The sequence below is a fragment of the Bos taurus genome, chromosome 18, assembly GCF_002263795.3.
Source record: "Bos taurus isolate L1 Dominette 01449 registration number 42190680 breed Hereford chromosome 18, ARS-UCD2.0, whole genome shotgun sequence".
Classification (NCBI taxonomy): domain Eukaryota; kingdom Metazoa; phylum Chordata; class Mammalia; order Artiodactyla; family Bovidae; genus Bos; species Bos taurus.
The window spans coordinates 39,439,587-39,466,694 of NC_037345.1; the positions used below are offsets into that span (position 1 = coordinate 39,439,587).

Here is a 27,108-nt window from a genome sequence, read left to right on the forward strand (position 1 = left end):
GTTCGCGCTGCAGCAGCCCTATAGGTCGTGCCAGGATCTCGATGTTTATCTTGCCTCCCCTTCCGGCGGGCTCCTCTTTTGTGATCGAAGCAATGGGGGAACTGGATGTCTGGGGGTCTGCAACATGGCGAATCAACCTGTCTTGGATCTAAATTGGAGAATCTGCATCCTGTGGAAAAATGCAAGCACATCCGCCACCGCTAGTTAATAATGGGTCAGGACCCTTCCATTGTCCGGAGAGGAGGTCCTTCCATTTAACTAATGGTTTTGCATTCAATTGCTCCAGGCACCAATGACGAAGCATTGCAGTAGTTCCAGCCAGATCAGTATTTAGAATATTTATTACGAAAAGAGCAAATATTTATTATGAAAAGAGCATGTTGCAAGATTTGATGGGGACAGCTATACTTAAACTCCCCTTCTCCGCCCCTGGCAATATCCTTTGTTTCATTTGTTTTCGTTTTATTTCGTATCATTACCTTAATAAGCTAATTGTTATTTTGCCACATTTATTCTACAATTTTATATATAGCTATAAAATCTTTTTTATGAAACATATAAGTTGCAGACACATGAGTGTCCCCACTAAATACTTGCTTATACTCAACTTGAGTTTACTGGTCATTTCCTTATGATTAACTTCTAGTTTAACATTTTGGCAGGAATATTAAAATAGGTGATGCTATATCGTTCTTGCTATGTTCTATCAGGAGGCACAAGATGTCAGTTTGTCCCACGATTGGCGATGTTAAATTTGATCACTCGGATAAGGTAGTATCCATCAGATTCTTCATTTTAAAGGAAGCACCCTCCATTTGTATTTAATAGCTTTGAGACTTTATATTCCTTCTTAACCTTTCTTGCCTGAATGAATTATTATAATGGTGGTTGCAAACTTGTGTTTTAATTCTATCAATCCTTCTATATTTATTGATTTATTGGCATTTTCCAATAATGCAGAACTTTCCCTTCACCTACTGTGATCAACCTGCAGAAGTAGTTTCTATACCTCACCCCAAATTTAGTTCTCATGTCAAGACTGATGATGCCAAAAATGCAGCAGGTGGGTGTATTTGTTGCTTACATAATGAGGCTTTCTGGTAAGAGCAGAACAGATTCCCAAGTAGATTTGAGAATGACTTGAGAAAGCAGGAAGGGGTGACTGGCCTTGGGGTTTTATTGTGATTAGGGAATAGATCTGGGTGAAGATTCTTGTGTGTTCACATCAAGAACCTGCCTGATGTGGACTTCTGCCAGTGCCAAGGACTTACCTAAGCTTTCATATCAGCTTTCTCAGTTGTGGGGCAGAAGGGGCAGGAGACTGGTGGGACTTGAAAAATGCCAGTAGTCAGAGTCAAAAGTGGTGTCAGACTATTAACTTGATAGACTTATTTCTCCCTGACAATGTGTCATAATGTATTAAGTTTTTGATACTTAACATTGCCCAAATTTGGCTAGTGGGGATCCTTTCACACTGTCTCCAGTGTGCTTTTGACATCAGGAGAAATATGCTGATATGCTCATGGGTCTTTGTGGTTTCATCTTGTGCCTCTTTGCCTGATTTTTCCCATTCCTGAAGCACTCACTTCTCTTTCTCTCTCTCTCTTTTTTTTTTTTTGATTTCACTTCTCTTGATGTTCCCTCATTTGGAGAATGCTCACTCCTGAGCCTCGCATCCCCATAGGAATGTTCTGTTAAGATCCACAGAATATCCTCTGTTCCTTCGAAGCTTGTCAGAGTTAGATCATAAGATGGGCTGAATGGGCCAGTGACCCAACGTAACAGTATTTTAAACATGATAGAAAGTAATTTTTCTCTTGGAAAAATCTGAGCCTATTTGGTGGCTCTGCTCTGTGAAGTTCTTGGAAGTCTAGGCTCCTTCTATGCCGTTTTGTCACCCTTCCAGATGCTGCCTTCTTCTACAAGCTCCAAAATGTCAACCAGGGACATTTCAGCCCATGGGAAGGAAAGAAAATTAGGGATTAGTAAGGGCTCTTCTCATTGCTTTAAGAGTGAGACCCAGAAGTTGGAGACATCACTTTCTGTTTACGTCTTGTTGGCCAAAAGATAATCACATGACTGTAGCTAACTGCAAAGGAAGCTGGGAAGTGTAGCTATGTACCTAGCTAAAAATTGGGGCATAAAACCATGAGTGAGGGAAGAATGGAAAACAGGAATTTCATCTGTCGGTCTCAGAATTTGAAATTATACACTTGTTTCTGTTGTCTGTTCTTCTCTCTAGTCTGTCAGCTGCCTGGGACGCCTTTACCATTATGCATGGCACACAGTTGGTGCTCAATAAGTAGTTGTTAAATATTTATTTACTTATTTATTTGGCTGCACCGGGTGGCACACGAAATCTTTAGTTTCAGCATGTGGGATCTAATTTCCTGGCCAAGGGTCAAACCTGGGCCTCCTGCATTGGGAACTCGGAGTTTTAGCCACTGGACCACAAGGGAAGTCCCAGTATTCGATGAATTTGTCTACTCAGGAAGATGACAGAGACCTTATATTTTCCATGGCATCTTGAATTAGGTGTAAGATGGCATAAAGTGCATTAAAAGTAAAACAATCCTAATGTATATAATTTTTCTTAAATCCATCAACAACACAGGTAAGGAAGAAATAAGTAAATAAGTAAGGTATTTGAGAGTTAAAAATATGATGCTCATTATTTAATTTAAAATTTATGTCCTTTTATCTTAGTTTTTGTGGAAGACTTGGAACCAATGTCCTGACCTCACTTTTGTCTTAAAAATGTAACATACTTTGGTCACTCCACTATTATTTCAGGAGTGCTTGGTTAGACATTATGCATATGGCAGAAGGTTTAAAGGGAGGGACCCTTTTCTGAGGAAACCCTCTTGAGTTTTCACCTAAAGCAAAGAGCACGGTAGCAGATGGCTGAAGAGTAGGGAGAAGGAAAATACTTGCCATTGGGGTATTAGAGATGATATTCCAAAAGAGGTAAAATTACAAGTCTTATTCAGATATAAAATGGCCACATGCTAAAGATTTTATTTAACTCAATAATCACCGAGGGAATCAGCCAGTGTTACAGCAGGTTCAGGAGAAAATCTGAAGAACAGACTCATTATAGATCGGGAATAAGGAAATCAATGTACAAAGGAGGAAAAACTTACCTCTTCCAGAGAGGGAGAGGAAAATCAATTGAGCCTCCATCAGACAGGATAGAATTTGTATGTCTACAGACAAGAATTTTCTTTTCATCACTATCAGTTACCCACAATACACAGAGTTCTAAAAAATAGCTTAGTTTTCTAGTGAAGCAGAAATGGAAAGGCATTGCCTTTGCTTGAACTGGAAAAGTGGAATGCTGAAGGGTCTTAGAGATCTGGGGGTTTGGGAAAATGTAGAATATGGAGAAATAGTAAAACACCAGTGGTTCTAAGGCTTGAGATGGAGCTTGGATGTAAGTAATTTTCAGTTGTTCCATGGGGCAACCCATTGGCAAACCAATCTGTTAATACAAATTAGCGTTCAATTCTCCATCCTAAAAAAGTTTAACTTAAGAATAATCCAAATAGTTACCTAATTTTTTTCTTAAAAAATAAACATTTGTGTTGGTTTTCGGTAAATTTTGTGGTGTTTGGTGGCAGAGAGTTTGCTTGCTCAGTTCTAACTCAGAGGTTTCATTCGGCTCCTCATCAGGGAGATTGCCTTTATGTGTGAGGATCAGGAGACATCTGTGTATATTCTCCGCGTGATCTTATGGCCTCCTCTCCCCCTTGTAAAAGATCCTGTGTGTGTCAGAACCCAGGCTCAAGCTCAGGTGGCAGAGGGGACTTGGAAACTGGTTAAGCCTGCAGTGAGGGCAGATCTGGCCAGCAGGGGGCAGCAGAGGCCCAGGCTAGGGCTGCCCACATTTACTATACACCCTCTCGTGGGCCCTGGTGGCTCAGAAGGTAAAGCGTCTGCCTACAATGTGGGAGACCTGGGCTCGATCCCTGGGTCGGGAAGATTCCCCGGAGAAGGAAATGGCAACCCACTCCAGTACTCTTGCCTAGAAAATCCCATGGACGGAGGAGCCTGGTGCAGGCTACTGTCCATGGGGTCACAAAGAGTCGGACACAACTGAGCGACTTCACTTTTCTTTCTCTCCTGGGCCTGGGTGACTGTACTCTCATCACAGGTGGATAGAAAGGATGCAGTTCAGTTTAGTCCAGTACTTCCTGAACTTTGCCTATTACATAAGTGACCTCTGGAGGTTACTTAGTCTCTCTGTGACCGAGTGTCCTCATATGCGCAACAGGAATAATGATACCGTTTCATAGGATTAAATAAAGCAAATATGTGTACAGCAACTTGACTGGAGTCAAGTTAATATATAGCTGGCATATATTAACACTATACAAATACTGGCTGTTATTACTGTCATTGTTATTGTTTATAAGTCACTGTGGACTCCTAAGTGAGCAAGACAGTTACAGAGCTCACAGCTTAATGAGAGAGGAAGTGAGGTAAACATTATGGGTTTGTTTATTTATTTATTTTTGACTGGGCCAGTCTGCATGCAGGATCCTTGTTCGCTGACCAGAGATGGAATCTGTGCTCCTGCCCTGGGAACACGGAATCCTAACCACTGGACTATTATGGAAGTCCCCATGTTGTGTTTGACTACGAAAGAAGAGATGTGTATGAGGTGTGTTGAGGGAGTATGAGGCAGAAGTAACACAAAAACAGCTTTTCAGAGGGAGTGCCTGAAGAATAAATAAGATTGAGGGGCTTGGGGGAGCCAAGGCAGGGGACAGCCTTCTAAGAGGGCACGAAATGGAAAGCAGGCAGATCTGGGGAGCTTGAAGTTTAAATCCTTCCATTTGGACCACACCATTAGGAGTGAGAGAGGAAGCAAAGGGAAAAGAGACAGAAGAGACAGGCAGGAGCCAGACTGAGAGAAACCTTGAAAGTCAGCCATAAGTTCTTGAATTTAACTGCTATGGGTCTGTGGTTTCTGAGCAAGTGCACAAAACCCCTCCTGCACTGAAGGGAAAGAAATGAGAACTTGTACTTAATTTGTAAATGCTATTTCTTTGGGAATTTTTCTTCTATACTTAATTCATTATACATAAATATAAGCAATATATTTTTACAGTGGTGGTGGTTGTTTCAGTTGCTAAGTCATGTCCAACTCTTTTGTGACCCTGTGGACCCTAGCCTGCCAGGCTCCTCTGTCCAGGCGATAATACAGGAGTGGGTTGCCATTTCCTTCACCAGGGGATCTTCGTGACCCAGGTATTGAACCTGTGTCTCCTGCATTGGCAGGCAGATTTTCTCCTACTGAGACACCAGGGTAGGCTACATGGATATAATTTACAGTGGTACATGGATATAATTTATAAATAAATATTTGTGTATTGGCATGCATGCTAGGTTTGTGACCACAAGTCGTGCAGAACCCACAGATGGCTTTTTATGAGGAAGTATCTAGTCAAATTTGCTATAGAAATAACCTTTTAGGAGGTTTGGGGAGGAGAGCTGGTTCAAGCCGAGACATTGTGGATGGAAAGAAAGTTGATTTAGGCAATGTTAAGGGTATTCCCCCGGACAAGGCAATGGCAACCCACTCCAGTACTCTTGCCTGGAAAATCCCATGGATGGAGGGGCCTGGTAGTCTGCAGTCCATGGGGTCGCTAGGAGTCGGACACAACTGAGCGACTTCACTTTCACTTTTCACTTTCATGCATTGGAGAAGGAAATGGCAACCCACTCCAGTGTTCTTGCCTGCAGAATCCCAGGGATGGGGAGCCTGGTGGGCTGCCGTCTATGGGGCTGAAGCGACTTAGCAGCAGCAGCAGCAGCAGCAGCAGCAAGGGGATTCCCTGGTAGCTCAGCTGGTAAAGAATTTGCCTGCAGTGCAGGAGAACCCAGTTCACTTCCTGGGTCAGGAATATCCCCTGGAGAAGGGATAGGCTACCCACTCCAGTTTTCTTGGGCTTCCCTGGTGGCTCAGATGGTAAAGAATCTGTGTGCAATGTGGGAGACCTGGGTTCTGTCCCTGGGTTGGGAAGATCCCCTGGAGAAGGGAATGACTAACCACTCCAGTATTCTTGCCTGGAGAATTCCATGGACAGAGGAGCCTGGTGGGCTGCAGTCTATGGGATCACAAAGAGTGGGACATGACTGAGCAACTAACACTGTTGGAAGGAAGTATATAGTAAATGAGAAAGAGCAACCAATCAGTAAGTGCCAAGTGACCAAGAGCATGGTCACTCAATGAAAGATAAATACCTAAAACAGTGTCCGGTGCTCAATGAATGTCAGATATTGGTAGCTATAAATATTTTTTATTACAGAAAGCTAAGTGAATTCAAGATTGGAAAGTGTCTATTGTATTTGGACAGTGTTAGTGAGTTTGGCTGGGCTTCCCTGGTGGCTCAGTGGTAAAGAGTATGTCTGCTATGCAGGAGACGCAAGTTCGATCCCTGGGTCAGGAAGAACCCGTGAGGAAGAAAATGGTAACCCACTGCAGTCTTCTTGCCTGGAGAATCACTTGGACAGAAGAGCCTGGCAGGCTACAGTCCATGGGGTCACAACGAGTCTTACATGACTTAGTGACTGCTGCTGCTGCTAAGTCACTTCAGTCGTGTCCGACTCCGTGCGACCCCATAGACGGCAGCCCACCAGGCTCCCCCGTCCCTGGGATTCTCCAGGCAGGAACACTGGAGTGAGTTGCCATTTCCTTCTCCAATGCATGAAAGTGAAAAGTGAAAGTGAAGACGCTCAGTCGTGTCTGACCCTTAGCGACCGCATGGACTGCAGCCTACCAGGCTCCTCCGTCCATGGGATTTTCCAGGCAAGAGTACCGGAGTGGGTTGCCATTGCCTTCTCCGACTTAGTGAATAAACAACAACAATGAGTTTGGCTAGATCATGAGAGGGTTGCTAAGGAGGAACCAGATTGCATTCTCAGGTGAGAAGAGTAGGAGACAACACCACAGCCAGAAGGAAGGGGAGCTATTTTCTAGAAAGGAGAGACTTAATCATACCTATGGACTAAAGAGAAAGGGGATCAATAAAGGCATGAAAAACAGAAACGATGTCTCTTGTCTAGAACTTCAGGACCTGTTCTCCTAGAAGCACCTTCCCACTTCCCCCCTCACCAGAGAAATTCCTTCTCTTGTCAAAAATACTCATCTTTAAAAAAATTTTTTTTTTTTTTAGTTTTTAAAGTATGCATTTATTTGTCGGTGCTGGGTCTTAGCTGTGGCACATGCAATCATCAGTCTTCGTTGGCTTGCAGGCTCTTTAACTGCAACACGTAGGATCTAGTTGCCTGACCAGGGTTTGAACCTGGGCTCCTGCATTGGGAGCATGGAGTCTTAGCCAGTGGACCACCAGGGCAGTCACTTAAGTGTGTTTTTTTGGTTTTTGTTTGTTTTCAGTGACACAGAATAAAAGTTATCAGTGCACTTGGACCATCAGGGAAGTCCTGAGAATCAATAGCTTTGGGCAGGCCTGTTAAACAATGTTCCACGTGATGTTGAAGACATACAATTATTTTTTCTTTACTTCCAAGTGTTAAATCATTTTTCTATACCTCATCCACAAATACCCATGTCTCTAGAGGAAAGAAGAGTTGTCAAGGGCAAGCCTGGTCCTTTTGAACCTAGGGGGACTCCTCTTGATGTAAGCTGTCTACTTGCATAATTAAGATTTATCTCTCCCATATATCCACCATTTCCTAAGGTTGCAAAGGCTGTAATTCCAGGCAGGTTAGAGTTTGAGCCCCAAATGTGGGCCCACCCAGATAATTGAGACTAGTTTCCTTATTTTAAGATCCTTAATTAAATCTGCAAAGTCACTTTTGCCATGTATTGCTGACATATTCACAGGATCCAGGGAGTAGGATGTAGACGTTTTTGGGGTGGGACATTATTCTGTTTACCACACTATGGGTCAGAAATTCAGCAATGACTGGGCTGGATGGCCCATGGGTCCCCCATGAGGTTGTAGCTGAGTCTATAGTTAGCCAGATTTTAATCCATCTGTTCCAAAGGTTGATTACTCACAGGGTGGCAAGTTGATGCTGCTGTGGCCAGGAGGCATCAATTCATCCCTAAGTGAGGCTCTCCACCAGACTGCTTGGGTGTCACCATGACGTGGCAGCTGACTTCCCAGAGCTGGAGATCCAAGAGACAAAGGTGGAAGCTGCAGTGCCTTTTTTGACCTTTCCCTTGGAAGTCATACAGTATTCTATTGGTCACACAAGTCAGGGCTTATTGAATGTAGAAGGACCACACCAAGGCTTGGCTACCAGCAGGCAAGCATCACTGGGGCCATCTTGGATACTGGCTGTCCTAATGGTTTTCACCACTCATCTTTTGGTGTATAGTGTCTGTAAGAATTTTCCCAGATTGTGAAGACTTTTTTCACAGCAGTCTTTGATTTTAGGAAAAGTCTATAGAGGCATGTGCATATATTAATTGTAAAAGTAATGTTACATAAAAATAACCTGGCTCCTGACTATAAATTGCTTTTACTTTTGTGTATTTTATTAAGGTTTTGCCTGCAAAAATATTTTTTACATGTTTAAGTATTGTTGGCATCCTAACATACATGAAATTTTGCAGTATGGTGACAAGGTTAATTATATGGTCTCTGGAGCAGGATGGCCTGGGTTCAAAGCCTGATTCCACCATTTATTACTCATGTGACCTTGAGAAAATAACATTTTTATACCTCAGTTTTCTTATGCACAAAATGAGGATAATGATACCTCATAGGAATGTCTTGAGGACTGAATGAATTAGCATATGTAAAGCATTTATAACACTGATACAGGGAAAGAACTGAATGAGAGTTTGCTGCTGTTATTATTTCCCTTAGCATTGTGCCATAAAACGCAATTATGAGTTAAGTTGTATCTCCCCTCAAAAAGAAAAAGAGGGGAATTCCCTGGTGGTCCAGTGGTTGGGACTTCGTACTTTCACTGCATGAGTTCAGTTCCTGGTTGGGAGCTAATGTCCTGCAAGCTATGCTCAGTACGGCCTATATGTCTTAACCCCTAGTACCTCAGACTGTGACCTTATTTGGAGATAGGGACTTTACAAAAATAATCAATTTAAAATGCAATCATTAGGGTGTGACCTGATCCAAGATGGCTGTTGTCTTTATAAAAAAAGGGGAAATTTGGACACAGAGATAGATGTGTATAGAGGGACAACAATGTGAAGAGACAGGGAGAAGATGATCAGTGAGAGAGGCCCAGAACAGACCCTTATATGTATTTTGGTTGTTGAATCCACTCAATCTATGGTACAGTTGGCCCTTGGTATCAGCAGGGTTCTGCATCCTCAGATTTAACCAACCACGAATCAAAAATATTGGGAAAAAGATTCCAGGAAGTTCTGAAACACAAAACCTGAATTTGCCATGTGCTGGCACTATTTACCTTGCATTTGCATGGTATTTACAGCTATTTACATGGCATTTACATTGTATTAGGTATTATCAGTAATTAGAGATGATTTACAGTTTACAGGAGGATGCATATAGACTATATGCAAATACGGTACCATTTTATGTAAGAGACTTGAGCATCTTTGGATTTTGGTGTCTGTGGGGGTCCTGGTACCCCTTGGGTACTGAGGGACGACTGTACTTTCAGTTTGTATCATCATAGTTCACTTAGTTGTCCCCCAATTGTGGGTATTTAGGATGTTTTCAATCCTTCAGTATTAGAGCTGAGGCAGAAATAAATTACTTCTTTGGGATAAATTCTCTGAAGAGGAATTCCTGGGGTTCAAGAATATGGATCTTTGTGTCCAGTTGTGTCTTGCCATTTTCTTTTCTCAAAGAGACATTCTTGTAACATGGCCATGGCAGGCCAAAGTCCCGTGAAATTGTTTTTCTCTATTCCAGGCTTCTCCCTTCATGCTCTTTGTCATGCCCTCTGAGCATCACTGGACATAGTTTCCATTTTAGCATCCAGTGAAGAAGTCCACCAGGCACTAGCAAAACCTAGCCGTTCACTAAACCGTAGGATGTCAGTAATGTGCACACTAATCAAAAACAGGTTCCTCCGACTTTTTCATCTCATTAAACATTCAGTATGTTGCTTCCAAAAGTGACTCAGAAAGAAACCACTGCCTCGCCCGGAAATGGCACCTGCATCAACTGACCTGTGTTTGAGGCTTTCTGTGCACTGACGTCCTGTCATCAGCCCCATCTTGGTCAGTAGTAGTGGGTGGAGGTGATTCATAATGTCCCATGGATGGTGGCTGAGTGCAAAGGGCAGCCTTGGGCCAGGGAGAGTGGAACTCCAACTTGACTCCAAGAGCCAGCTTCAGGTAAAATGTATACACAGAGGAAGCACACTAACTACTACCTTCAGACCTCTTCACACATCATCCTTACCTTCTTTGGGGCACATGTTCCCTCCAGCAGGTGGCAGTCTCTTCTGCCATATCACCCCCACCCCAGAATCTTCCCAAAGTAAGCTTTTGCACAGAGGGATGAATGACCTCTGCCTGATAATATCACCTCTCCTCCTTCCCTCATAGCTCAGTTGGTAAAGAATCCGCCTGCAATGCAGGAGACCCCCGTTCAATTCCTGTGTCGGGAAGATCTGTGGAGAAGGGATAGGCTACCCACTCCACTATTCTTGGGCTTCCCTTGTGGCTCAGCTGGTAAAGAATCTGCCCACAATGCAGGAGACCTGGGTTTGATCCCTGGGTTGGGAAGATCCCATGGAGAAGGAAGAGGCTACCTACTCCAGTATTTTAGGCTGGAGAATTCCATGGACTGCATAGTCCATAGGGTTGCAAAGAGTCGGACACAACTGAGCTAATTTCACTCATTTCACTTCCGCATGGAATCTTCATAGGAGCTGTTGTTTTTACGTTATGACCGTGCCTGGCATGGAGTTAAGTGCTCAACAAACATTTGTTGAATAGACAAACATCTTCATCTTTAAAATCAATCATTATTATTGATGTCATTATCATTGTTCATTAGTAATATCATTATTATTTTAGATATTAGTGGAATATTATTAAATTATTAGTATTGTTAAATCTGGTTCTTTGAAAAGATAAATCAAATTGATGTAACAGAAAGTACCAGACCCAGATGGATTCAATGGTGAATTCTACCAAACATTTATTGAAGAAAATTGTATTGAGTCTAGTTGTTTTCAGAGGATGGAAGCAGAGGGAGTACTTCTTCACACATTCTATGAGGCCAACATTACTCTAATACCAAACTCTGATAAAAAGATTACAGGAAAACTACAGACAAATCTCTTTCATGGGCACAGATGTAAGAATCCTCAACAACAACAACAACAAAAAGAATCCTCAACAAAATATTAGCAAATCAAAAGAATTATGTGCCATGACCAAGAGGGAATTTTCTCAGGTATGCAAGGCTGGTTCAACACTTGGAAAATCAAATAATATAATCCATCACATCAGTATAATTCATCAGACAAGTCCCTGGTGGCTCAGATGTTAAAGAATCTGCCTGTAATGTAGGAGACACAGGTTCGATCCCTGGGTCAGGAAGGTCTGCTGGAGAAGGGAATGGCAACCCACTCCAGTATTCATGCCTGGAGAATTCCATGGACAGAGGAGCTTGGTGGGTTACAGTCCGTGGGATTGCAAAGAGTCAGACACGACTTTGTGACTAACAGTTTCACTTCATCACATCAGTAGGCTAAAGAAGGAAAAACACATGATCATATCTTAGATGCAGAAAAAGCATTTGAGAAACTCAAACACCCATTTATGATAAAAAGTCTCAGTAAACTAGGAATAGAGGGGAATTTCCTGAATTTAGAGCATATCTATAAAAAACTTATAGCTCATATCATACTCAATGGTGAGAAGCTAGAGGCATCCCACTCAGAAGTCCCCTCTCACCACTACATTTCTGTAATCCTACAGGTTAGAACCAAGACAAGGATTTCCCCCTCACTACTGCTTTTCAATATCATACTGAAAATTCTAGCTAATGCAGTAAGACAAGGAAAAGAAATAAAGGGTATACATATTGGGAAAGAAGAAATTAAACTACCTTTGTTCACAGATGACATGATTATTTATGTAGAAAATATGAAACAAAAAAACTCCTAGAATTAATAAGCAATTAAGGCAGTAGTTATGGTAAAGGTTACAGGATACAAGGTTAATTTATAAAAATCAACTCTTTCCTATATGCAAGTAGTGAATAAGTGGAATTTGAAATTTAAGCATAAGTGAAAGTGAAGTCGCTCAGTCGTGCCTGACTCTTAGCGACCCCAGGGACTGGAGCCTACCAGGCTCCTCTGTCCGTGGGATTTTCCAGGCAAGAGTACTGGAATGGGGTGCCATTGCCTTCTCTGTCCTCATAATACAGTTTATATTAGTACTGCAGAAAAATGAAAAGACACAAATCTAACAAAGTATGTACAAGATTTATTTGAAGAAAATACAAAATTCTGATGAAAAATATCAAAGGAGAACTAAATAAATGGAGGAATATTCCATATTCATGGGAAGGAAGAGTCATTACTGTCAAATTGTCAATTCCTCCCAAATTGATCTAGTGGATTCAGTGCAATCCCAGTAAGTCATTTTGTAGATATTGACAAACCTGAAATTTACCTGGAAGGGAAAGACCGAGAATAGCCAGTGCAATGTTGAAAGAGAACAAACTTAAGGAATGATACTACCTGACTTCATGACTTAGCATAAATCAACAACAGTCAGACAGTGTGATACTGGTGACAGAATAGACAAATAGATCAATGGGACAGAATAGAGAGTTCAAAAATAACCCACATAAATATAGGCAACTGATCTTTGGCAAAGAAGCAAAGGCAATACCACGGGACAAAGATAGTCTTTCCAGCAAATCGTGCTGGAACAACTGGACACACACACACAGACGAAAAGGAACCTAGACATAGAACTTACACTCTTAACAAAAATTAATTCAAAACAGATCACAGACCTAAATGCAAAATTCAAAACTTTATAGTTTTATACTCCTAGTAGATAGCAGGAGAAAACCTAGATGTCTTTGGGTGTGGTGATAACTTTTTATCATCAGAGACATGATCCATGAAGGAAATAATTGATAGTTGGACTTTGTTAGAATTAAAAATCTTTGCTCTGTGAAATATGAAGAGAATGAGAAGATGAACCACAGACTGGGATAAAGTATTTGCAAAAAATGCATATAATAAAGTATTGTTATCCAAAACATATGAAGAATTCTTAAAACTCAACAATAAGAAAATGAACAACCAGATTAAAAAATGGGCCAAAGACCTTAACAGGTTATCTCATGAAAGAAGATATACAGATGGCAAATAAGCACATGAAAAGATGCCCATATCATATGTCATCAGGAAAATGGAAATTCAAAGTGAAGTAGACTCAGGCCATCCCTACTATAATGACCAAAATCCAGAACAATGAACGCTGAACACCAACTACTGATGAGGATGAAGAATAACAGAAACCTCATACATTGCTGGAGAGAATGCAAATGGTAAGCCATTAGAAAAATTTTCTTGGAAGTTTCTTACAAAACTAAACTTACTTTTTCATATGATCCAGCAATCACTCACCTTCTTCAGTATTTGCTCAAAGGGGCTGAAAACTTAGGTCCCACCAAAGTCTGAGGGCATCCCTGGTAACTCGGTGGTGAAGAATCTGCCTGCCAGTGCAGGAGCCACAAGAGATGGATTCGACCTCGGCTAGGAAAGATCAGATGGAGAAGGAAATGGCAACCCACTCTAGTATTCTTGCCTAGGAAATCCCATGGACAGAGGAGCCTGGCGGGCTACAGTCTATGGGGTTGTAAAGAGTTGGACATGACTTAGTGGCCAAACAACAACAACGAAGCAAAACCTGCACAGAGATTTTAAATAAAATTGTTTATAGCAATCTTTGGGCATCCCTGGTGGCTCAGCTGGTAAAGAATCTGCCTGCAATGCACGAGACCTGGGTTTGATCCTTGGGTTGGGAAGATTCCCTGGAGAACAACTACCCACTCCAGTATTCTGGCCTGGAGAATTTCATGGACTGTATAATCCTTGGGGTCCTCAAGAGCTGGATGTGACTGAGCGACTTTCACTTTCACGTAGCAATTTTATCAGTAATTCTGAAACCTGGACGCAACCAAGATGTTCTTCACTAGGTGAATGGATAAATAAATTGGGGGATATATCCAGACAATGGCATTATAGTCAGCACTAAAAAGAAATGAGCCATCAAGCCATGAAAAGACAGACAGGAAACATAAATGCCTATTTCTAAGTGAAAGAAGCTAACCTGAAAAGGCTGCTTTCTGTATGATTCAAACTATATGGCATTCTGGAAAAGGCAAACCTGTAGAGGCAGTAAAAAGATCAGTGGTTGCCAGGGATTAGGTGGAGAGAGATGAATAGGTGGAGCACAGAGAATTTTCTGGTCAGTGGAACTTCTTTTTATAATACTATAATGGTGGATACATGTCATTATATGTTTGTCCAAACCCATAGAATGTGCAACAACAAAAGTGAACCATAGTGTAAACTATGGACTTTGGATGATGATGATGATGTGTCCATGTAGGTTCACTCTTGGTAAAAGAAAATGTGTCACTCTGGTGAGTGATATTGATAATGAAGGAAGCTATCCATATGTAGGGGCAGAAGATACATGAAAAATCTCCATACCTTATGGTCAATTTTGCTGTGAATCTAGAACATCTCTAAAAAAATATAATCTATTAAAAATATATCAGGGTACTTCCTTAGTGGTCCAGTGGTTAAGACTTTGTGCTTCCATTGCCAGGGGCAGGGGTTCAATACCTGGTCAGGGAACTAAGATCCCTCATGGTATACAGTGTGGCCAAAAGGTTAAAAAAGTTATATTAAAATATGAGGAGTGATTTTTGTATGATAAAAATAGTTGGGTTTCTTGTTTATCAGGTCCTTTTTCTCTACAAGTTTCCTTTATAGTACATATATTAAATCTTTTTTTCTCAATAACATCAAGTTTAGAACTTTGCTTTTATGTCCCCTTTGATATTTAAATTGAATTGCCATGAAGTGATGTATTTCTGGGCTGGAAGAAGCACAAGCTGGAGTTAAGATTGCCGGGAGAAATATCAGTAACCTCAGATATGCAGATGACACCACCCTTACGGCAGAAAGTGAAGAGGAACTGAAAAGCCTCTTGATGAAAGTGAAAGAGGAGATGAAAAAGTTGGCTTAAAACTCAACATTCAGAAAATGAAGATCATGGCATCTGGTCCCATCACTTCATGGGAAATAGATGAGGAAATAGTGGAAACAGTGTCAGACTTTATTTTTTTGGACTCCCAAATCACTGCAGATGGTGATTGCAGCCATGAAATTAAAAGACGGTTACTCCTTGGAAGGAAAGTTATGACCAACCTAGATAGCATATTCAAAAGCAGAGACATTACTTTGCCAACAAAGGTCCGTCTAGTCAAGGCTATGGTTTTTCCAGTGGTCATGTATGGATATGAGAGTTGGACTGTGAAGAAGGCTGAGCGCCGAAGAATTGATGCTTTTGAACTGTGGTGTTGGAGAAGACTCTTGAGAGTCCCTTGGACTGCAAGGAGATCCAACCAGTCCATTCTGATTCTGAAGGGGATCAGTCCTGGGTATTCATTGGAAAGACTGATGCTGAAGCTGAAACTCCAATACTTTGGCCACCTCACGAGAAGAGTTGACTCATTGGAAAAGACTGATTCTGGGAGGGATTGGGGGCAGGAGGAGAAGGGGACGACAGAGAATGAGATGGCTGGATGGCATCACCGACTCGATGGATATGAGTTTGGGTAAACTCTGGGAGTTGGTGATGCATAGGGAGGCCTGGTGTGCTGCGATTCATGGGGTCGCAAAGAGTCGGACACGACTGAGCGACTGAACTGAACTGATGTATTTTGGGTGATAACATGCATTCATTCTGAATTGAGCATATCCTATGAGCTCAGTGTTGGAGATGTAGAGGTAAATATGGTTCCTACTTTCACGATTTTACAATTCAGTGAAGGAGGCAATGGAAAACAAAGAAACAATCACACCATAAATGTAATATCACACTTGCAATTAGGGCCAAGAAGTAAACTCTGGTGGGAGCAGACATAGGGCATGTTAGGAAAGATTTCCCCAAGGAAATGATGTTTGCAGTATGGGGTAAGAGTGAGCCTTAGCTAGATAAAGAAGGACTGGGGAGTTCAAGGTGGATGAAAATGCAAGTGCAAAAGCCCTAAGATAGAAAGGAGATGGGGATAATCCCAGAATGATGGGAAGATCAGTGAGTCTAGGAAAAAGAAGCCCTATCATGAGCAGTTAGAGAACTCAGGTCTTCTGAGAGAGTGCTAGGGACTTTTTATCTTGAGAGCAGTGGGAAGTCAGTCAAAGATTTTAAGCTAGGGTGAAGGAGATAAGTGTGACATGATCAGAAAATACCTTTGGACCATATGAGTGGTTACAACATGGAGAACAGTTAGAATGAGCGTAGATTTCCAAAGAGATGATTACAAATAGTTCACTTAAGAGGTGATGGTAGCTGGGACTAGGAGGAGGTAGTGGAGATAAAGAGAAGGAAGTGGATTTCAGAGATCTATGACAAGTAAATTTGCTAGAACTGTGTGGTTGATTGTATTTGAGAGTGAGGGGAGTAGGACTTTGGACTGGCAGAGCAAGGAACGTGACAAATCCTCTCCCCTCAAAGCAATAACAAAACTGAATAAAATGATCAAAAACAACCACTTAGGGATTCTGGAAATTGAGCAGAGGTGTACAACAAATTGAGAAGTGTTTATTCAGGAAAAACTACTCAGCATCAGGTATGAGCAGTGAGAGCTTATAACTTCTTGTCTGGGACAGCTCCCACCCTGGGACCCAGTTCTTCAGCTGGTAATTCCACCAGAGTTGTTGTTCAGTCTCCCAGTCATGTCTCACTCTTCCAGACCCCATGGACTACAGCTGGGCTAAGCTATAAAATAGCACCCTCATTGCCAGAGGGGACCAATTGGATTTGGAGCAGGACACAGAGGAAACCCAATGCCCAAGAGTTTGTTAAAAAAAACAGCAAGGATCTTCTCTTTCTCTGTTAGTCCCTCGGTTGTGTCTGACCCTTTGTGACTCTATAGCTCTTCAGGCTCCTCATGGGATATCCCAGGCAAGAATATTGGAGTGGGTTGCCATGCCCTCCTCCAGGGGATCTTCCCAAACCAGGGATCAAAACTGTGTCTCCTGCATTGCAAGTAGATTCTTTACTCTGTGAGCCACCAGGGAAAGATCTTCAGTCAGTTCAGTTCAGTTGCTCAGTCGTGTCCAACTCTTTGCGACCCCATGAATCCCAGCACACCAGGCCTCCCTGTCCATCACCAACTCCCAGAGTTCACCCAGACTCACGTCCATCGAGTCAGTGATGCCATCCAGCCATCTCATCCTCTGTCGTCCCCTTCTCCTCCTGCGTCCAATCCCTCCCAGCATCAGAGTCTTTTTCAATGAGTCAACTCTTCACATGAGGTGGCCAAAGTACTGGAGTTTCAGCTTTAGCATCATTCCTTCCAAAGAAATCCCAGAGCTGATCTCCTTCAGAATGGACTGGTTGGATCTCCTTGCAGTCCAAGGGACTCCCAAGAGTCTTCTCCAACACCACAGTTCAAAAGCATCAATTCTTCAGCGCTCAGCCTTCTTCACAGTCCAACTCTCACATCCATACATGACCACAGGAAAAACCATAGCCTTGACTAGACGGACCTTTGTTGGCAAAGTAATGTCTCTGCTTTTGAATATGCTATCTAGGTTGGTCATAACTTTCCTTCCAAAGAGTAAGCGTCTTTTAATTTCATGGCTGCAATCGCCATCTGCAGTGATTTTGGAGTCCAAAAAAATAAAGTCTGACACTGTTTCCACTGTTTCCCCATCTATTTCCCATGAAATGATGGGACCGGATGCCATGATCTTCGTTTTCTGAATGTTGAGCTTTAAGCCAACTTTTTCACTCACCACTTTCACTTTCATCAAGAGGCTTTTGAGTTCCTCTTCACTTTCTGCCATAGGGTGGTGTCATCTGCATATCTGAGGTTATTGATATTTCTCCCAGCAGTCTTGATTCCAGCTTGTGCTTCTTCCAGTCCAGCGTTTCTCATGATGTACTCTGCATATAAGCTAAATAAGCAGGGTGACAATATACAGCCTTGACGTACTCCTTTTCCTATTTGGAACCAGTCTGTTGTTCCATGTCCACTTCTAACTGTTGCTTCCTGACCTGCATATAAATTTCTCAAGAGGCAGGTCAAGTGGTCTGGTATTCCCATCTCTTTCAGAATTTTCCACAGTTTATTGTGATCCACACAGTCAAAGGCTTTGGCATAGTCAATAAAGCAGAAATAGATGTTTTTCTGGAACTCTCTTGCTTTTTCCATGATCCAGCGGATGTTGGCAATTTGGTCTCTGGTTCCTCTGCCTTTTCTAAAACCAGCTTGAACATCAGGAAATTCACGGTTCACATATTGCTGAAGCCTGGCTTGGAGAATTTTGAGCATTACTTTACTAGCGTGTGAGATGAGTGTAATTGTGCGGTAGTTTGAGCATTCTTTGGCATTGCCTTTCTTTGGGATTGGAATGAAAACTGACCTTTTCCAGTCCTGTGGCCACTGCTGAGTTTTCCAAATTTGCTGGCATATTGAGTACAGCACTTTCACAGCATCATCTTTCAGGATTTGAAATAGCTCAACTGGAATTCCATCACCTTCACTAGCTTTGTTCATAGTGATGCTTTCTAAGGCCCACTTGACTTCACATTCCAGGATGTCTGGCTCTAGGTCAGTGATCACACCATCGTGATTATCTGGGCCGTGAAGATCTTTTTTGTACAGTTCTTCTGTGTATTCTTGCCATCTCTTCTTAATATCTTCTGCTTCTGTTAGGTCCATACCATTTCTGTCCTTTATTGAGCCCATCTTTGTATGAAATGTTCCCTTGGTATCTCTAGTTATCTTAGTGGCAAACAAACAAGGAGGGCAAATGCCATAGCTATCCTGAGGGTTTAGGCAAGCAACAGGGCAGTAGATTGGCCAGAAAGTTGATAGTGAAATCAAGAACCGAGATAGGCATAGTGGGTCTTGATGAGTTCCCACAGACCTCTGGTGATCCAGAAGGCCATGTACGGGAACAGCTATCCAGTTGTTTCTGGATTAGTACTGAGTGTTAAGTTATCCTGATCAAGGGACAGCTCCTAGGAAGCCAGACTTTTAAAGTAATGGAAAAAAAGAACAAACCATCCATAGGTATCTGGGGCTGCATTTTGTAGGGTAAACTGACTCTACAGAATTAGTCCAGTCAAGTCACTATAAATAACCAAAAGAACAACAATAGCAACAACCCGTGAGGTGAAAAATCAGAGTTTAGAGTTTCTACAACATATCATATGAAGTGTCCAGCAGCTGCTGCCATCTGGCCTGACTACTAGGGAAATGTGAACTCTGTTATGTCTGAGAGGACATAGAGGAGGCAGATGTAAATGCCAGATGATTGGAAGAAGCTGGAGAAATAGCTTGAGTATCATCACAGGTCCCTAAGCTTTTGGGAGCTTCCATTCTAAGGTATCATGTTACCAAAATTCACATGACATATACGTCAACATATCAAATAACTTAAAGTAAGTTTTATATACTTTGAAATTTTCATTGCTGTTTCATTTTTCCACGTGTGATTTGGCCATGACTTTTAAGAAGTTTGAGAGTTATTGTGCCACTTACTTAGCACGCAGGTCAGATCCACTCATGGTAAAGATAAAGGTGACCAGCAAATTCTTGAAGGGCTTTTTTCTAGTCATATATTAGTGGTTAAGATAGATCTGTGAGGGACTTCCTGGTGGTCCAGTGGCTATGATTCTGTGCTGCCAATGCAAGGGGTCCGGGTTTGATCCCTGGTCATGGAACTAGATCCTGCGTGCTGCAACTAAAGGATCTCGTGTGCCACAACTAAGATTCAGTACCATCAAATACATATTTTTAAAAATTAAAAAAAAGATAGATCTGTGAGTCAGACTACCTAAGTTTAAATCCCAGATCCACTACCTGATAAATTTGGGAACTTGAGCAAGATATTTAATCTTTCTGGACCTGTTTCCTTCAAAGAAATGAAAAGCTTTCCTTCATGAAAATGAGCATAATATTAAAACTGACCTCATAGGATTGTTGTAAGAAGTAAACAGATTAATATGCAAAACACCTAGAATTGGGGTTGACATATAATAAGTTCTGTGTAAGTATTAGCTGTCATATTTATTTTTTCTGTGTCACTTCACACCTGAACCTTCCCATAGTTTGTACAGAAGGGAAAACACAAGTTTGAATTTTTTTTTTTAAAGAAGGGGAGGGCTTCCCTGGTGGCTCAGTAGTATAGAATCCACCTGCCAACAAAGGAAATATGAGTTCAATCCCTGATCTGGAAGATCCCACATGCCGTGGAGCCACTAAGCCTGTGGGCTACGACTACTGAGCCTGTGCTCTAGAGCCCAGGATCTGCAACTACTAAGCGCACTGCTGAAGCCCTTGGGCCCTAAAGAAGCCACTGCAATGAGACGCCCGCATGCCACAACTAGAGAGGAGCCCCCACTCCTCCCCGAGTAGAGAACGCCCGTGCAGCAATGAAGACCCAGCAGCCAGAAACAAATAAATGAGCAATTTTTTTAAAAAAGAGGGAAAAATCATGGTAGACATGACTTGAAGATGCATGGAAAAGGACAGTTGGAGTTGGAATATTACCGTTGTGCTGGAATGTTCTTCCAGTTCTGCCTACATCAGACACAAATTGTGGCTGCCAGTTTCGGACTGTCACTCCATGATGAAAAACCAAAATATACAAAGTTGTCCAAATTGTCATTTTTATTAATGAGTATGTATATTTGGTCTGATTTATTTGGTACTTGTAAATCACATTTTTTATGAGTTTTAAAACATCAAAATGTTTGAATGTGTTCATATCTTACTTCCTCTTGGAAATGAACATTCACCTCTTGATTAAACTGGGTTGTTTAAGTACTCCCTTGAGCATGGAACTATCTAGAACTGTATTTAAAAAAAGTTAAACAAATATGGCCCTTGCCCTCAGAAATGCACAAACATGGAAAGAAACAGGGATATATACCCTTTCCTAGAGTCCACACTTTAGCAAAAGCACAGGCCAGGAACACGTTGATCAAATATTTACAAGACACATAAGCATTACAGTTAATAATTTTCATGTTAGGGCACACTGACATCTAAGTGAGAACTTAGTGGCAGTTAAAAATCAATAGAACAGTAAAAATCAGGAACTTCTATAAGCAATTTCATTGGTCACTTTGATAGATTGATCATACATAAAATCTGAGAAAACACTACTGTATATATGTGTGTGTACCTAAAACTGTAACTTTATTTATTTTTTATTTATTTTAAAGAAAGGAGACAACGGTTCCTGGGAGACCCCAGAACAGCTAACATTCACATGCTTTGTAGTTATGGATTATTCCTTTGATGTCAGGCAATATTCATCACTAGTTCCACAAGACCAGGGTCCCTGTGGGTGGGAAACATTTGCAGGATCAATCTCCAGTCACTCTTTTTTGGTTCTTTCCTCACTCCCTGTGTCCCTCGGCAGCCTCTAATTATCCCATCTCATTTACTAGCTCTGCCTCGAATACCTGATGCTCATTTGAGGGGTCGGGAGCAGGAGAAGAGATGTCTTCCATGGCACATGCAATAAGGTGCAACACTGGAGTCAATGAGTCTGATGTTTCTCAATATTTGCTCTGTGTCAGAGACAGGCAGCCAGAACTGATCTCTTGTTCCAAGGCAGTGAAAATCATTTTGTAAAGAGAGGGGAAGGAGTCCACTCAGCCTCAGGTCTGGAGGCTAGGAGGTTTGCCTGGCAGTGAGTCTAGCCTTCCTTTGCTCTCATTTGGCAAACTGACCCCTCCCTCAAGCTTCCACTCAAGGTTTCATAAAGTCCTCTCCTTTCCTCTGGGCTCATCCTGAAGCTCCTTACAGACCTCCATGGTGACAATCATTGGTTTCCCAGCCTGTCTTACCTGTCTATCCCCATCACATACCACAGTACTAGTCACATCAAGGGCATTCAACAAATGTCAATAGGACAAAAGTCAACCAAAGTAGGTTGTTTCACTTGATGATCATTGGCCAGAAAATGCAAAGGCCTAATTAACCAGAGAGTAAGGGGGTCACTTTGGTTACAGAAGTTCATTATTTTTGTTATTTTACACTGGCAACCCACTCCAGTACTCTTGTCTGGCAAATTCCGTGGATGGAGGAGCCTGGTAGGCTAGTCCACGGGACTGCAAAGGGTCAGACATGACTGAGCAACTTCACTGGTGGTGGACAGGATAGCCTGGCGTGCTGCAGTCCATGGGGTCACAGAGTCAGACATGACTGAACTGAACTGAACTAACTACCACTTGTGTGTGTGTGCTTAGTCGCTCAGTCATGTCCGACTCTTTGTGACCCCATGGACTGTAGCGTGCCAGGCTCCTCTATCTGTGGGGATGCTCCAGGCAAGAATACTGGAGTGGGTTGCCGTGTCCTCTGCCACGGGATCTTCCAACCCAGGGATCTAACCCAGGTCTTCCACACTGCAGGCGGATTCTTTACCATCTGAGCCACCAGAGAAGCTCAGGCTACCACTTAAGTACCATAAATATAGGCTATTCTAGTTGGTATGAAGCAATGTAGTCTGGCGGATAAGAATGCAGATACCTAGAATAGCTGCCTTGGTGTCAGTTTTGACTTTGCCATTGGTAGCTGTGTGACCTTGAGCAAATTCCTTAACCTTTAGGCACCTGGGTTTTCTCATTCGTAAAACAGGGCTCATAACAGTACGTACCTCATGTTGTTGTTGTGAATATCAGATGAGTTAACATCTGTACAATGTTTATGTGCTTAGTTGCTTCAGTCAGGTCCAACTCTTTTTGACCCTATGGACTGTAGACTGCCAGGTTCCTCTGTCCATCGGGTACTCCAGGTGAGAATACTGGAATGGATTGCCTGGCGAATGGGCTGACACTGTACAAGTACTCAATCGGTATTTGTTGATGAGTAAAATTATTTTAAATTCTCAGTACATTGTAAAACAAGATACTCATACTCTTTTTTTGGTTTTTCTTTCAGCTGCTTAATTTTATTTATTTATTTATTATTATATGATTATATTTTGGCTGTACCATGTGGCACGTCATATTTTAGTTCCCTGACTAGGGATCAAACTTCAGTCCCCTGCAGTGGAAATGTAGAGGCCTAAACACTGGAATGCCAGACAATTTCCCAGTTGCTTAATTTTATGTTCTGGTTAGCTTAGGTATTGAAAATATCACTCTCTGGATTATTGCTGCATGCACATGTGCTAAGTTGCTTCAGTCATGTCCGACTGTTTGCAACCCTTTGAACTATAGCCCACCAGGGATCTAAACAATGAACAGAGTTAATATAAGCAAAGAGCTTTGAATGGTGCCTGACACCATTCAAATGGAGCCTGACAAGGGCTCCATTTTAGCTGGCATTATATTATTAATTTGTTCATTCAACACATATTTTCTGAGTGACTATTATGTGCTATAGCTCAGTTGGTAAAGAATCCACTTGCAATGCAAGAGACCCCAGTTTGATTCCTGGGTTGGGAAGATCTGCTGGAAAGGGATAGGCTGGTGGTGGTTTAGTCACCAAGTCATATCTGACTCTTGTGACCTCATGGACTGTGGCCTGCCAGGCTTTTCTGCCCATGGGATTCTCCAGGTGAGAATACTGGAGTGGGTTGCCATTTCCTTCTCCAGGGGATCTTCCCAACCCAGAAATAGAACCCAGGTCTCCTGCATTGCAGGCAGATTCTTCACCAACTGAGCTATGAGGGAACCTCATAGCTACGGGATAGGCTACCTACTCTAGTATTCTTGGGCTTCCCTGGTGACTCAGCTGGTAAAGAATCTGCCTGCAATGCAGGAGACCTGGGTTTGATCCTTGGGTTGGGAAGATCACCTGGAGAAGAGAAAGGTTACCCACTCCAGTATTCTGGCCTGGAGAATTCCATGGACTCTATAGTCCATGGGGTCGCAAAGAGTTGGACATGACTCAGTGACTTTCACTTTCTTTTCATTATGTGCTAGGAACCAGAGATACATTGGGGAACAAAGAAATCAACATTCCAATGAGGTAAAGGACAATAAATAGAACATGTAAAATTCAGATCATATTTCATAGATTTTAGGACACATGTTTTTATGTCTTAATATCTTAGAACTTGGGATGCATCTTGTAACTGATGGCATTTTTCTTTCGTACATAAAATGGTGATACATGTTTCATGCAATGGCATCTTAAATTTGATGTTATATGAGAGCATGTTAGGCTTCCTCAGTGGCTCAGTGGTAAAGAGTCCATCTGTGATGCTGGAACAGCAGGAGATGCAGGTTCAATCCCTTGGTCGGGAAGATCCCCTGGAAAAGGGAATGGCAACCCACTCCAGTATTCTTGCCTGGAGAACCCCATGGACAGAGGATCCTGGTGGTCTACAGTCCATAGGGTTGCAAAGAATTGGATGTGACTGAAGTGACTTAGCATGCACACACGCACGAGAGCATGTTAGATATAATCAATGATATAGAAAAAATAAGGCAGGATGAGGGTAGGGAACTTGAGAAGCTTTGCAACTTAAATATGGCATATACTCTTGTGTCTTTTTATATTCACATATTTTAGAAGTCAAAACCACAATTATTAAGTCAAATGATAGTTTAAAAACATTGTTTGTGCCAAATGCAATGTAGTATCCTGAATGGGACCCTAGAACAGAAATAGGACTTTGGTGGAAAAAGAGTGAAATCCAGATGAAGTTTGCAAGTATAATTAAGGGCTGAATCAATGATAATTTCTTAATTTTGATGATTATACTGTGGTTATATATAAACATTAGCAGGAACTGGGTAAGGGTATATGAAAAATCTGTACCTTCTTTACAACTTTTTTGTATATTTACTTTTATCATCAAATAAAAACTTTAACAAAAAGTGTTATTAGTGAACTTGAAGCCACTCTGTTTACCAAGAAATAACCTATTTGTTTGGACGCAGTTTCTTTGTAAGATATTTTACCCAGGAGGCACATTCATGCATGCAAACAGTTTTGGATTACAAGGCTGAAAGGTAGAAAAGACAAGAAGAGTTTCATGAACCAGAAGTAATAACCACTAACAATGATCAAATATTTGCACAGTTCCAGCATTGGTTAAAGTCCTTTATGCATGTTAATTGACCAGATCTGACTGCAACCCTATGATGTCGGTGCTATCATTATTCCCATTTTCACCAATGAAGAAACTGAAGCACAGGGTTAAGTAATTTGCTCAATTTAGGAAATGATGAAACTGTGGTCCAAACCTCACTAGGGCAGTGGTCTTCAGGTGGGGATGAGCTTCACTTGTTCAAGGACCCAAAGAGCCAGTGTGGCCAAGCTTGGAGAAGTTGAGAGGTGGGGCGTGTATGGTAGGATGTAGTGTTTTGTCCACAAAGTACACTTCTGTTTCCTAAAAGAAAAACAAACCACCCTTTAGGTGATGTCATCCCATCTGTTTCTGCAAAATTACTGTCAGTGCCATCCTTCTCAGCACAGGTGTTTTGGTTTGGATTGGTTTTAGCTTTTTTTTTTTTTTTGAGGTAACCTGTTATTATTCTTCCTTAAAAAAAAAATTAAGATGTACTTTACAAACAGGAAAATTCACTTTTTTTTTTTTTTTAAGATTTTAGTAGTCAAGAGTTTTTTTTTTTTTGTAATAGTGGAGGGGAAACAACTGGAAAATCTCAAACAAACCTATGGATTATTATTATTATTTTTTAATATGGAACGCTTCACAAATTTGTGTGTCATCCTTGTGCAGGGGCCATGCTAATCTCTGTATTGTTTCAATTTTAGTATATGTGATGCCGAAGTGAGCTCTGGGTTATTTTTTTTTAATTGGAGTAGAAAATTCACTGTTTTGTGTGTGTGTGTGTGTGTGTGTGTGTGTGTGTGTGTACAGTTCTGCAGTCTTTGTCAAATGTGTACAGTCATATAGCCAGCACCACAAAAAAGATACGGACAGTGTCCTCCAAAATTCCTACTGGTAGCCATCCCTTCCCCCACTTCCAGCCCCTGGGAAACCACTGAGCTGTTTTCTCTCCTTGTAATTCAACCTTTGCCAGAACATCCTACAAATGAAATCATACTATCACTTTTTCAGTCTGGCTTCTTTAACTTATCCTAATGCATTTGAGATTCATTCCTGGTGATGGTGTATTGGCAGTTCATACCTTTTTATTGCTCTGTAGTTTCTCTTTATTTGGATGTACTAATATTTGTTTACTAATTCATTAGCTTAAGGACATTTATGCTGTTTCCCATTTTTGACAGTTACAAGTATACTATAAACATTCACATCCAGAGTTTTGTGTGAAATAACTTAAAAAAAATCTTTTCCTGTAATACAGTAAGATGACTTTTAGTGTTGTATGGTTAAGTATGTGGAACTTCATGAAAAAACATTGTTTTCCAATCCAGAGTACTCATCTTAAAAAAAGAACATCAGTTTTCTTTATATGTATGCTCAAGAAGTTTCTGTTAGTATTACAATAATAAATGTAGTAGGGTTAATGGAGCATTAAATATTATCTTGAAGGAGCATTGAGATGCTTTTCTTTTTTCTTCATCATCTGTGACCTTCATTTGCCTTTTACTCAGAGTTGCCCATCTTACAGGGAAGACCAGAAAGTGTTACAGCAGAGGGAGAATCTAAGCTCAGCTCTGACTTCCTAAAAAGGATTCTCAAAGTTTATTTTAAAGACATTAGCTGTGAGAACCAGAGTTTTTGATCCTCTTTATGAGAGAAAGGGAAAAGGCTTTTGGCAAATCAAATGAAAGGTCAGGGTTTATCTCTATGCAGTGGATTGAAAAGAGAGACAAGAGGAAAAAGCAAACTGCCTTTCCCTGAGGAGGGGGTAAGAGTGGGAGGTGAGTGGGGGTGAGGGGGTCAAGGAGCCGGGAACTCTGTGATTTTCTTTGCCTTTCCCTAACTTTCCTGCAGAAGACTTCCACATAGAGACTG

General features: G+C 41.6%; 1 protein-coding gene and 1 non-coding gene across 4 annotated transcripts in view; one reads left to right on the forward strand and one right to left on the reverse strand.

Annotated features, from left to right (window-relative positions):
* The window catches only part of TAT (tyrosine aminotransferase), a 58,014-nt gene that overhangs the window by 3,740 nt on the left and 27,166 nt on the right, over positions 1 to 27,108 (forward strand). The gene's annotated exons all lie outside the window — the stretch shown is intronic.
* Positions 25,861 to 25,964, reverse strand: LOC112442465 (U6 spliceosomal RNA). The gene has a single exon (XR_003030556.1). It is a non-coding gene; the product is annotated as a U6 spliceosomal RNA (small nuclear RNA).